General features: G+C 36.1%; 2 protein-coding genes across 2 annotated transcripts in view; one reads left to right on the top strand and one right to left on the bottom strand.

The window, feature by feature from the left end:
* Positions 1-22, bottom strand: part of WARS1 (tryptophanyl-tRNA synthetase 1) — a gene marked incomplete in the record, with an annotated part of 157,837 nt that extends 157,815 nt beyond the window's left edge. Inside the window, 1 exon segment of the mRNA XM_053697450.1 lies at positions 1-22. This exon segment is cut by the window's left edge and continues 153 nt beyond it.
* WDR25 (WD repeat domain 25) overlaps positions 1-11,328 on the top strand; it is a 689,023-nt gene that overhangs the window by 127 nt on the left and 677,568 nt on the right. The gene's annotated exons all lie outside the window — the stretch shown is intronic.

Here is an 11,328-nt window from a genome sequence, read left to right as displayed (position 1 = left end):
GTTGTGAGGAATGAATCATAGTTGTTAGCAGAATAAAAAATGTAATAAATCCACACGTGTAAATGCAGCGCTATTAGTTCTTTAGGGGCCGCAAAAAGGCTTGCAAGTGGTACAATGAGCACACTCACCCCTAGGCCAATAAGACTTGCAATTGAGGCAATGATTACCAGTCACACTTCCTCAAGTTCCAATAAGGCTAGCAAGTGGTACAATGAGTACCAAGCACACTGCCCCCTGGGCCAATAAGACTCGCAGTTGGTACAGTTATTACCAGGCACACTTCCCCAAGTGCCAATAAGGCTAGCAAGTGGTACAATGAGTACCAAGCACACTGCCCCCTGGGCCAATAAGACTCGCAGTTGGTACAGTTATTACCAGGCACACTTCCCCAAGTGCCAATAAGGCTAGCAAGTGGTACAATGAGTATCAAGCACACACTGCCCCCTGGGCCTATAAGACTTGCAATTGGAGCAATGATTACCAGGCACACTCCCCTAAGTGCCAATAAGGCTAGCAAGTGGTACAATGAGTACCAAGCACACTGCCCCCTGGGCCAATAAGGCTAGCAAGTGGTACAATGAGTACCAAGCACACTGCCCCCTGGGCCAAAAAGGCTAGTAAGTGGTACAATGAGTACCAAGCACACTGCCCCCTGGGCCAATAAGACTTGCAATTGGTACTCCAAATGCCAATAATGCTTGCAAGTGGTACAATGATTACCAGGAACACTGCCCCATTGAGCTAATAGGGCTTGCAAGTGGTACAATGACTAAAAAGCACAACTTTAAAGGGACATGAAACCCATTTTTTTTTCACAATTCAGATAGAGCATGCAATTTTGAATAACTTTCCAATTTATTTCTATTTTGTATTTTTTCATTCTATTTGTATCCTTTGTTCAAATGTATACCTAGGTAGGCTCTGAAGCTGATTAATGGCTGCACATATATTCTTCTTGTTTTTGGGTTTCAGCCAACTCCAAGTAGTACATTGCTGCTCCTCCAGCAAAGGATACAAATCAATGAAGCACATTTGTTAATAGGGTTGCCAAGTGTCCAGTATTCAACCAGACAGTCCAGTATTTTACCAGGCTGTCCAGTAAAATCTGTACAAAAATACTGGACACTTAAATCTACAGTTTTTTAAAGACCCCTGTCAGCTAAATGTAAAGGACCTTCTAGGCCTTTATGCATTAGAAATATGGCTCAAAAAGAAGTTACACTGTGCATTTTCTATTATATGTGTTACAGGCAACAATGAGGGTGGTCAATCATTACTGGGTTGGTTATCTCTAGCAGCCAAGGGGGTTACATCACTGATCTGTACATGTGTTACTGGCAACCAAGGGGATAAAATGACTGCTTAATTATTTTTTGCTCTCAGAGTTTCAGGCTCATATTACGAGTTGAAAGTAAAAAGTTTGCTCTTTCATGTTCATAACGTCACAGTATAAAATAGACTTTGAGAAGTTGCGAATACAAAATTGCATTCCCCCCATAGACTTCAATGTAGCTGAAAAATACCTAGCACCCACAAGTCACACAAACACAATGGCGGTTATTTAAAAGCATAACATAAGAAGATAATATTGCATCTTTCATAATCTAATGTCCTGCGGATAACATAATATGCTCTATGTATTCTTAAAAAGATATTTAAATGTATATCTGATGGATATTTGCACAACTATATATATATATATATATATATATATATATATATATATATATATATATATAAACTTGATTATATATACAGTAGGTCTAGATATATACAGATATATAGGAATATATATTTAAAAATACATAGAACATATTCCCCATTGTGCAAAAACATTGGAATGTGAGATTTATATAGTAAATACACAGTTAAACACTTATGAATATTGCATAAATATGTTTTTCATGTTTTCATCTACTTAACTGCAAAGGGCTCCAATGCACTTATATATATGTCTATATATGTATGCATATGTATTTAAGTGTTTATATTCTGTAAATACGTATATACAAATATAAATACATATGTACACACACACACATATATATATATATATATATATATACATACATATACATACATAAACATATTTAGGCATGTGTATGAATGTATCTCTATGTTAAAGCCCTTTGCAGGCTTTTATATATATATATATATATATATATAACACCTGAGACCTCATATCTTTGAGCCCTTATAACTTTTTAATGCAGTATTTTTATTTAATATTTTTGTATCAGATAGTGTTAATATGAGTGTAACTGTACTTTTAAATGTTGATGTGTTTTGTAAATTCAGCAAAGTATATCAAGGGAATTAAGCACATTTGATAATAGGAGTACATTGGAAAATCATTTAAAATTGCCTGTAATATTCTATCTGAATCCGGAAAGAATAAAAATGGGTTTTATATCCCTTTAGTAGGTCCCATATGATGTAACCTGTAGTGTACTGCAATCATTTAACAATAAATGCTCTCAAGAATTAGAACATTATATTTTTTTATCAAGGCAAAGAATTTACTAGACATGTGCAAAAATAAAAACTTTATTATTCAGTTTGTAAACAAATAATGTAGTTATCCTTTTTCTTTGGCAATTACTTTGATCTGACACCAGATAAAAGATCAATTTAAAATATCTAATTATGGTTATTTCTAAGTTTTAATATGGCTGTTTTTCAAGTTCTCAGTATACTGTAAATAAGCCTTCTTTACTAGGTGTGTTACAGTATGATTAGCTTGTAGGCAACTTGGTAAATGGAGGCCTGCACTGAATTAAGCATGCACATAACTGCTAGGGGTTTTCGGGTGATCCAGTTGCTGCTGAGTGATTCAGATGATCCAGTTGCTGCTATCATTAACCGATATTCTTTGTGTCCTCATATTTAAATATACAAACATATTTATTGCAGATATGTGCAGAACATCTGGCCATTTAATAGTTTTAGGTAGGAACACTTTTACTATGTCAAGGGCACTTGGAAATGAGGCAAAATCTTGAATCTTATGATATATGGAAGCCTTATTATTCTATAATAGTTCTGCTTACATACAAACCCAGTACAAAAAGAGTGGTGTCTTGCAGGGGAATAATATCTTGTAATACTACAAATGTAATGTGTTTTTTCACTATAGGCAGGTTGTTTCACCCTCGTTGGGGCTCTTCAGTATGATGTAGGTGCTATTTTATTGGACTCAAGCATTGATTTTAGGTTTACGGCTATATGCCAGTTTTGCTGATGATTACATTAATTTTCATAACCACACTTACAAAGCGGGAAATTAATGCTTGAGCAGAACAGCAGCACCAACCATAGACAGCCTGTTTGGCCCGTTTGGGGCTCATTCCTCCATTGTATTAATCCTAGCAAAAAATAAATATACTTATCTGTGCAAAATTGCAACACTTACAATTCAAAATCCATTTCAATATAATGGGCAGCCCTGTAGCAAAGGGTGGAATGCTCGAGGACATCAGCATCAACCATAATGACTTGAGTGAGAAAGAGTCCCAAAGTAGTGAAACAGGCTGCCTATGGTTGATGCTGTGTTATTTAAGCCTCATATATTTCACAGTTTGCTATACTACTGGTTTAAACTGACAGGAGCATAATGGGTGCCATATTAAAATGCATTTTGAATTAGTAATACTCTGTGGGATAATTTGTATATTCTATGCATTGTATATTTATTCCTTGCTGAACTAAGTAAATGGAGGGTTTATCTCACTCTATTAACAACAATACATTTATTTGGTACAATGGGAGTCCCTGCTCTAAAGGATTTCCATGGGTGTAAGTGCAGACCCTGTTCCAAGGAGCTTACAATCTAGTGTTTCAGTGCTTTGCTCAAAGAGCTTACAATCTTGTATTTTAGGAGAACTTACCTCTGGGTACTTACAGTGTAGAGAAATAAAATAAATCCCTGATGTAAGACTGCACTTAACATTCGTTATACTGCTTACCAGTCTATGCACATCTTGTAAGGATTTTTCATCCAATGCAAGAACATAGGTGCATGACACACTGTACCTTATAATGCAGTTTTTTTTTTCAATTTATAATCTGAGGTATAAAATACAGGACCATTCCATGACCTATCAAATCTTGTGCTTCACTAGGACTCTCTGCCTCAAAAATCCAACAGTAGTACTTGTCCCACGGTGACTGTAGACATTCAAGTTTAGTTTCACAGATATAGTAGTCCTTGTTCCAGGTTGCTGCAGTTCTCAGATAAAATTTTAAACCAGCTGCAAGGTGCTTATTGGTTTCCCTACGTCAAGGCATTGCATTGAGGATATAAGTGCAAACATATTAATCATATCATTGTATTCTCTTCACCAAGATCCTTAACATTATTACATTAGACAGATATGTGCAGTAAGAATGGATTTAAGCCATCAGTTTATTAAAGTTAAAGCAGTGTAAGTGTAATTATGCTTAATTGTTGGTGTTATGACTCAAGTTCTAGTGTCACAGAGATGATTTGTATATTTTATATCAATAAGCCTTGAAAAGTACAGAAAGCTTTAAACATACAGAACCAAATTAAAGCTAAAGATTTATATGAAATGGGAAAGTAAAAAAAAAGCGTGACAGAAATGTGAGAAATTATCTGACCTAACTGCACATGTCTGTGGGCTCTTGGAGCAGGATCTGTATTTACAATCGAGTGTGGTAATGAGATGTCTTGCTCAAAGAGCTTACAAACGTGTTAATCTCAGAAAATCTTACCTTAGATACTTACAGTTTAGTAATGTAAAAATCCTTGAAGGAAATCTGCCATCAGCGCGTATACTGCTGGCCACATGCGCATCAGTCTGATCTGAATTTATTTCAGATTGCTAGTTGTCTTTTCTTCATCCGGGTCAAGCAGGACAAACAGCTGAATCAGATGCTGCACCTTACAGTACAGTGTTTAATGAGGGTCCCAGCACCAGTTGGTTTGCAGCATGAGGACATCTGCCATAAGCGCAAATACTGCTGGCCAGATGCGCATCAGTCTGATCTGAATTTATTTCAGATCCCCAGTTGCCTTTTCTTCATCCGGGTCAAGCAGAAAAAAACAGCTGCATCAGATGCAGCACCTTACAGTACAGTGTTTAATGAGGGTCCCAGTACGAGTGAGTGTGCAGCGTATAAATTGCAGACCCATGCCGTGGGGTTTATATTCTAGGACTTTACTAGAAGTCCTTGCTTTAGGGCATTTGCAGACTAATGATGCAGTAATTCTTACCATCCTTAAAGCTGGTTGAAAGCCTTTACTGCCAGCTGCAAGTCTTATAAAGATACGTAGAGGAAGCCCAGAAAGGCATTGGTGTGTCCTACAGTTTTGGCTATAATACTTATAATGCTATAATATGTTAAAAAAATATATTTATAAATATTATATTTATTATATTATATTTAATAAATTATATTTATTTTTAAATAAAGGTGTGAAGATAATATTGATTATTATTATGCAAGGTTTGTATGCTATGTTTTGTCTCAGAGTACTGGTGCCCATAGGAAGCTACAAAGTTTAAGCTATTACTTCTGTAATTTATCTGTATTATTTTACAGTGTATAAAAGATGACTTAGCATTATTCAGTTACTGAGTTGGCGTGATCATGGTAACACTACCTGTAGTAATTGGTGTTCATACCTGCAGCTCCCACCGGATGCCATTTGCATTGTGTTGGAGGTAGTCACTGTTCTTCTCACCAGCACATATACACAGCTGTAGTTGTAAAGCCAAGCTGTAATGTAATGTGCTAGCTGTGAAATAAAGATATTAGATAACTAATATTTACATGTCAGTGATTACTGAAGCTCAGCAGGATCAGTCTGGCAACTCTAGTAAAGTTAGCATCAGTTATGAGGGTGGTTGCTTTGTGTTGTCAGTTGGTTTTGTGACATAACTGCTGCATCACATAAGCCACTCCCCTAAGACTGTCACCATGACAACCAGGCATCACATTATACCATGACTGTCAGTTTAGCCTGTTATTATTGTAGTTTTAACATAAGATGTTTAATTATGCATAATAAAACAACTTTGGAATATACTCATTCTTTATTTTGTCCCTTTTCATGTAATTAGCTCTGAACATTGTGCATTGATTTGGAACTGTATATGTTATTCTGTAGGATGGTAACAAATGTCTTGTAATTACAAGGTGTTTACTGTCCCTTTAAGTTCTTACAAAACTCCCATTATAAATCCTGAGTTTCCAGTGCTTATATGTTGGGAATAAATTATTAAAATGTCATGAACTGCTTTGGTCTGGTAATATCTACAGAGCTATGGCTGAGCCTCAGGGTCATGTCATGTGATTACCTCTGGGGTTACCAGCCATACTTATTAGCATTTGTAATTGTGCAGTGTAGCTAAGAAACTACAGGTGCTAGGTCTGTTATTACTTAAAGGGACACTGTACACAAATTTTTTCTTTTGTAATTCAGAAAGAACATGCAATTTTAAGCAACTTTCTAATTTACTCCTATTATCAATTTTTCTTTGTTCTCTTGCTATCATTATTTGAAAAAGAAGGCATCTAAGCTTTTTTTTGGTTTCAGTACTCTGGACAGCACTTTTTTATTGGTGGATGAATTTATCCACCAATCCGCAAGGACAACCCAGGTTGTTCACCAAAAATGGGCCGGCATCTAAACTTACATTCTTGCATTTCAAATAAAGATACCAAGAGAATGAAGAAAATTTGATAATAGGAGTAAATTAGAAAGTTGCTTAAAATTTCATGCTCAATCTGAATCACAAAAGAAAAATTTTGGGTACAGTGTCCCTTTAATTGTAGATTCCCCACATTTAAAAGCCTTTATGTCTGTATCAATTTTATATTAATTATAGTTGACCTGAACCATACAAATAGGGTGCACAGTATTTTAGCAGGCTGTTCAGTATAATCTGTACAAAAATACTGGATACTTAAAGACCCCTTTCAGCTAAATGTAAAGGGCCTTCTAGAGCTTTATGCATTAGAAATATGGCTTAAAAAGAAGTTACACTGTGCATTTTCTATTATATGTGTTTTAGGCAAAGATGGGGTTTGTTCAATCATTGCTGGGTGTTTACTTCTGGTAGCCAAAGGGGTCACATCACTACTACGTACATGTGTTACTGGCAACTAAGGGGATAAAATGACTGCTTAGTTGTGAAAAATATATGTGGTGGGATCAAGGGTGGGGCCTAAGGTTGAGCTTTTGTGGGGACATTATGTGAACCCAGCTACAACCCGTGCCCAGTCACCTATAGGTTGTCCGGTATTTTTATAGCGCATAGCTGGCAACCCTATTTGTTAATAGAAGTAAATTGAAAAGTTGTTTAAAATTGTATGCTCTGTCTGAATGATGAAAGAAAAAAAAATGTGGGTTTCTTGCCCCTTTAAGATAAGGTTGGCTAATATTAGATAATGATTAAATCAATTTATGTTAAATTATGCAATCACTTTGTGCTTTGGATAGCTTAATTAACATGCAAATAACAGTAAATGTTGTAATATTGTAAAGTTTTACACTGATATCCTTCTGGCTACACACTGATGTTTTTTTTATCAATGATTATATAAGTTGAATAATAGGAGTACATAGGGTGGAGAGTAAGCCATACCTCAGATTTTGCTTTGAACCCTATTTTTTTTTAGTTCCAATGCAAAGCAAAGGATAATCATATTCAAATGATGACAACAATATTTCACTATTTGAAATGTTACAAGGCTGTTGGTATATTTGGCAGCAAATGGGTTTTAACGGTTCAAAAAGAAAGGCAAAATGAAGTTGTCTTTAATGCAAATCAAAAGATAATAAAAAATAGCCGTATGATCAGGGGGCTGTCAAAAGAGCCTTAAATACAAGGTAATCACAGAGGTTAAAAGTATATTAATATAACAGTGTTGGCTGTGCTAAACTGGGGAATGGGAAATAAAGGGATTATCTATCTTTTTAAACAATAACAATTTGGAGTTGACATTCCCTTCAAAGGGAAAGTGAACACATTGTAATTACAATACACATTTGTTCTCTTGCTGTAGAATAACATATCTTCCAAATCTAAACTTTTTTTAAAACAAATTATTATCTTGTTTACTGCAGTTGTTTTTGAATAGTCAATCTCTGCCCTTCACTTGCCCCATTTAGAGGAGCCCATCTGGAGTTGATTCTGCAGCTAACACTAGTCATGAATTGTTGAATTGCAAATTGAAGTAAGTTGTTTTGTAGTTTTTATCTGGTGTTCCTTTAAGGTAGAACACTCAATGTCTTGACAAAGCTTTGGCGATATGTACTTCGGCGGTCATCCATCTCCAGTACCGGGCTCTCATTTGCTAACCTTATTTGCTATTTACTTTAATTTTGTTTGAGGTTTACACAGCAGTACCCAGCTTTTTTAAATAACTGTTGTTGTGTGACATGAGCGATATTGATAAACCTATTCCCCTTGCTTCCCCCTCGTGGGGTGATAAAAGTCACAAAATCATAGAATTTGTAGATAGGGACCTTTTTGATTTGTGTCTCCAACAATATTGGGAATAATTGCCTATTTGAGTAACTTCCACTAGTGCATATTATTAGAGGACTACATGTATATTTGCCCAGTTACAGGGACTTTATATAGGGCCAGATTACATGTGGAACACAAAATATCGCATTTGCGAAAGCGATATTTGCACTCCACTGAGTAATAGCGCATGCTAATGTGCGCTGGTATTACAAGTTTAGCGCAATGCGAAAGTGAGCTTGCGTTCGCATTGCATCGAAGATTTGCACTCATGAAAGTGCGTTTCCATAGGCTGGAATGGTAGCCTCATTCTCATGCCGTCCTATACGGCACAGAACCTAAGCGCAGCGAAGCGTGTAAGTCGCACAGTGATGGACAGAAATGTTAAATATATATGTATATATAACACCCCACACCCGCCACTTTTAACCCCTTAAAACTGCATAGTGCAGTATTTTTTGTAATGGAAAAAAAAGCTACATTTTCTTTTTCATAAAAAAATAAAAGACCCTCTATTTTGGGACACTTTTTGAAAATTGACCAGAGATCTGATTTTTGGTTAATTTTCTGAGCTCTAATTGCCACCACAAACTCGTGGTAGCACAACCAGCCACTTGTAATCTAGCCCATGATGTTGTATTTTATATTTTGATACAAAGCTGTTCTATTTTTAATCCATATATTGTTTAATACTTAACCCCTTAGGGACCACTGCACTTTTCCATTTTCTGACCGTTTGGGACCAGGGCTATTTTTACATTTCTGCTGTGTTTGTGTTTAGCTGTAATTTTCCTCTTACTCATTTACTGTACCCACACAGTTTTTCTCGCCATTAAATGAACTTTCTAAAGATACCATTATTTTCATCAGATCTTATAATTGACTAATTTACTATAAAAAATTATAAAATATGATGAAAAAAATGGAAAAAAACAAACACTTTTTCTAACTTTGACCCCCAAAATCTGTTACACATCTACAACCACCAAAAACACCCATGTTAAATAGTTTCTACATTTTATCCTGAGTTTAGAAATACCCAATGTTTACATGTTCTTTGCTTTTTTTGCAAGTTATAGGGCAATAAATACAAGTAGCACTTTTCTATTTCCAAACCATTTTGTTTTTCAAAATTAGCGATGTTACATTGGAACACTGATATCTGACAGAAATCCCTGAATATCCCTTGACATTTATATATTTTGTTTTAGTAGACAACCCAAAGTATTGATCTAGGCCCATTTTGGTATATTTCATGCCACCATTTCACTGCCAAATGCGATCAAATTAAAAAAATTGTTTACTTTTTCACAAACTTTAGGTTTCTCACTGAAATTATTTACAAACAGCTTGTGCAATTATGGCACAGATGGTTGTAGATGCTTCTCTGGGATCCCCTTTGTTCAGAAATAGCAGATATTTATGGCATTGGCATTACTTTTTGGTAATTAGAAGGCCGCTAAGCGCCGCTGCGCACCACATGTGTATTATGCCCAGCAGTGAAGGGGTTAATTGGGGAGCTTGTAGGGTTAATTTTAGCTTTAGTGTATTGTAGTAGACAACCCAAAGTATTGATCTAGGCCCATTTTAGTATATTTAATGCCACCATTTTACCGCCAAATGCGATCAAATAAAAAAAATCGTTAACTTTTTCACAATTTTAGGTTTCTCACTGAAATTATTTACAAACAGTTAGTGCAATAATGGCACAAATGGTTGTAAATGCTTCTCTGGGATCCCCTTTGTTCAGAAATAGCAGACATATATTGCTTTGTCGTTGCTTATTAGTAATTAGAAAGCCGCTAAATGCCGCTGCACACCACACTTGTATTATGCCCAGCAGTTAAGGGGTTAATTAGGTAGCTTGTAGGGTTAATTTTAGCTTTAGTGTAGAGATCAGCCTCCCACCTGACACATCCCACCCCTGATCCCCCTCAAACAGCTATGTTCCCTCCCCCCACCTCACAATTGTCACCACCATCTTAAAGTGAATGTTAAAGTGAATGTAAAGTTTCAAGTAGTGCCCGGTTTTTAACAATACTATTAAAAACAGGGGCACTTTCATTGATGAAACTTTACTTTGCCCCATATTTGTAGAAATACTCACCTCTTCTTGAAAGCCGCTCCAGCGCTTCGCCAGCCCGTGGCAAGCCTCTTCCTACGTCAGAAATGACGATTCCGGCCTTCCTCCAATCACAACATTGCTTTAGGCAATGCTTCCCCCGAGATGGTAGCCGTGATTGGAGGATGCCGCAATCGTCATTGCTGATGTAGGAAGAGGCTTGCGACGGGCTGGCGAAGCGCTAGATCGGCTTTCAAGACGAAGAGGTAAATATTTCTACAAATATGGTGCAATGTAAATTTTCATCAATGAAAGTGCTCCTGTTTTTAATAGTATTTTTAAAAACCGGGCACTACTTGATGAAACTTTACATTCACTTTAATTTTCCGATTTTGGATGGAACATATTAATTCCTTATGTATAGATTATTAAAACCGCCAATTTTTTTAAATAAAAAAAATAAAATAGTTGTTATATTTAGCTCACCAATTTTCTGCCGTTTTCAAGCCCAGCTCCTCCCATCCGCTACTTCCTCATTTTACTGCCTGCTACGTATGGAGCGGTCCCACCCGCTGTTTACATAATCGCAAAGCGCGCTTCCATCTACTAAATGAACTGCGCATTCGTTCCACTATATTGCCAATAATCCATTTTTATGTTCTATATGCACCACAATTATATTATTATATTGCACGTTTTAAAATCGGTTTAGCAAGTAATTATATATGTTTTAAAAACAGCAGCAATACGATTGCTACTTACTTGGCT

The sequence above is a fragment of the Bombina bombina genome, chromosome 1, assembly GCF_027579735.1.
Source record: "Bombina bombina isolate aBomBom1 chromosome 1, aBomBom1.pri, whole genome shotgun sequence".
NCBI classification, from domain to species: domain Eukaryota; kingdom Metazoa; phylum Chordata; class Amphibia; order Anura; family Bombinatoridae; genus Bombina; species Bombina bombina.
The sequence above is the reverse complement of the archived record's forward strand: the minus strand, read 5'-3'. Positions and strand labels throughout refer to the sequence as shown.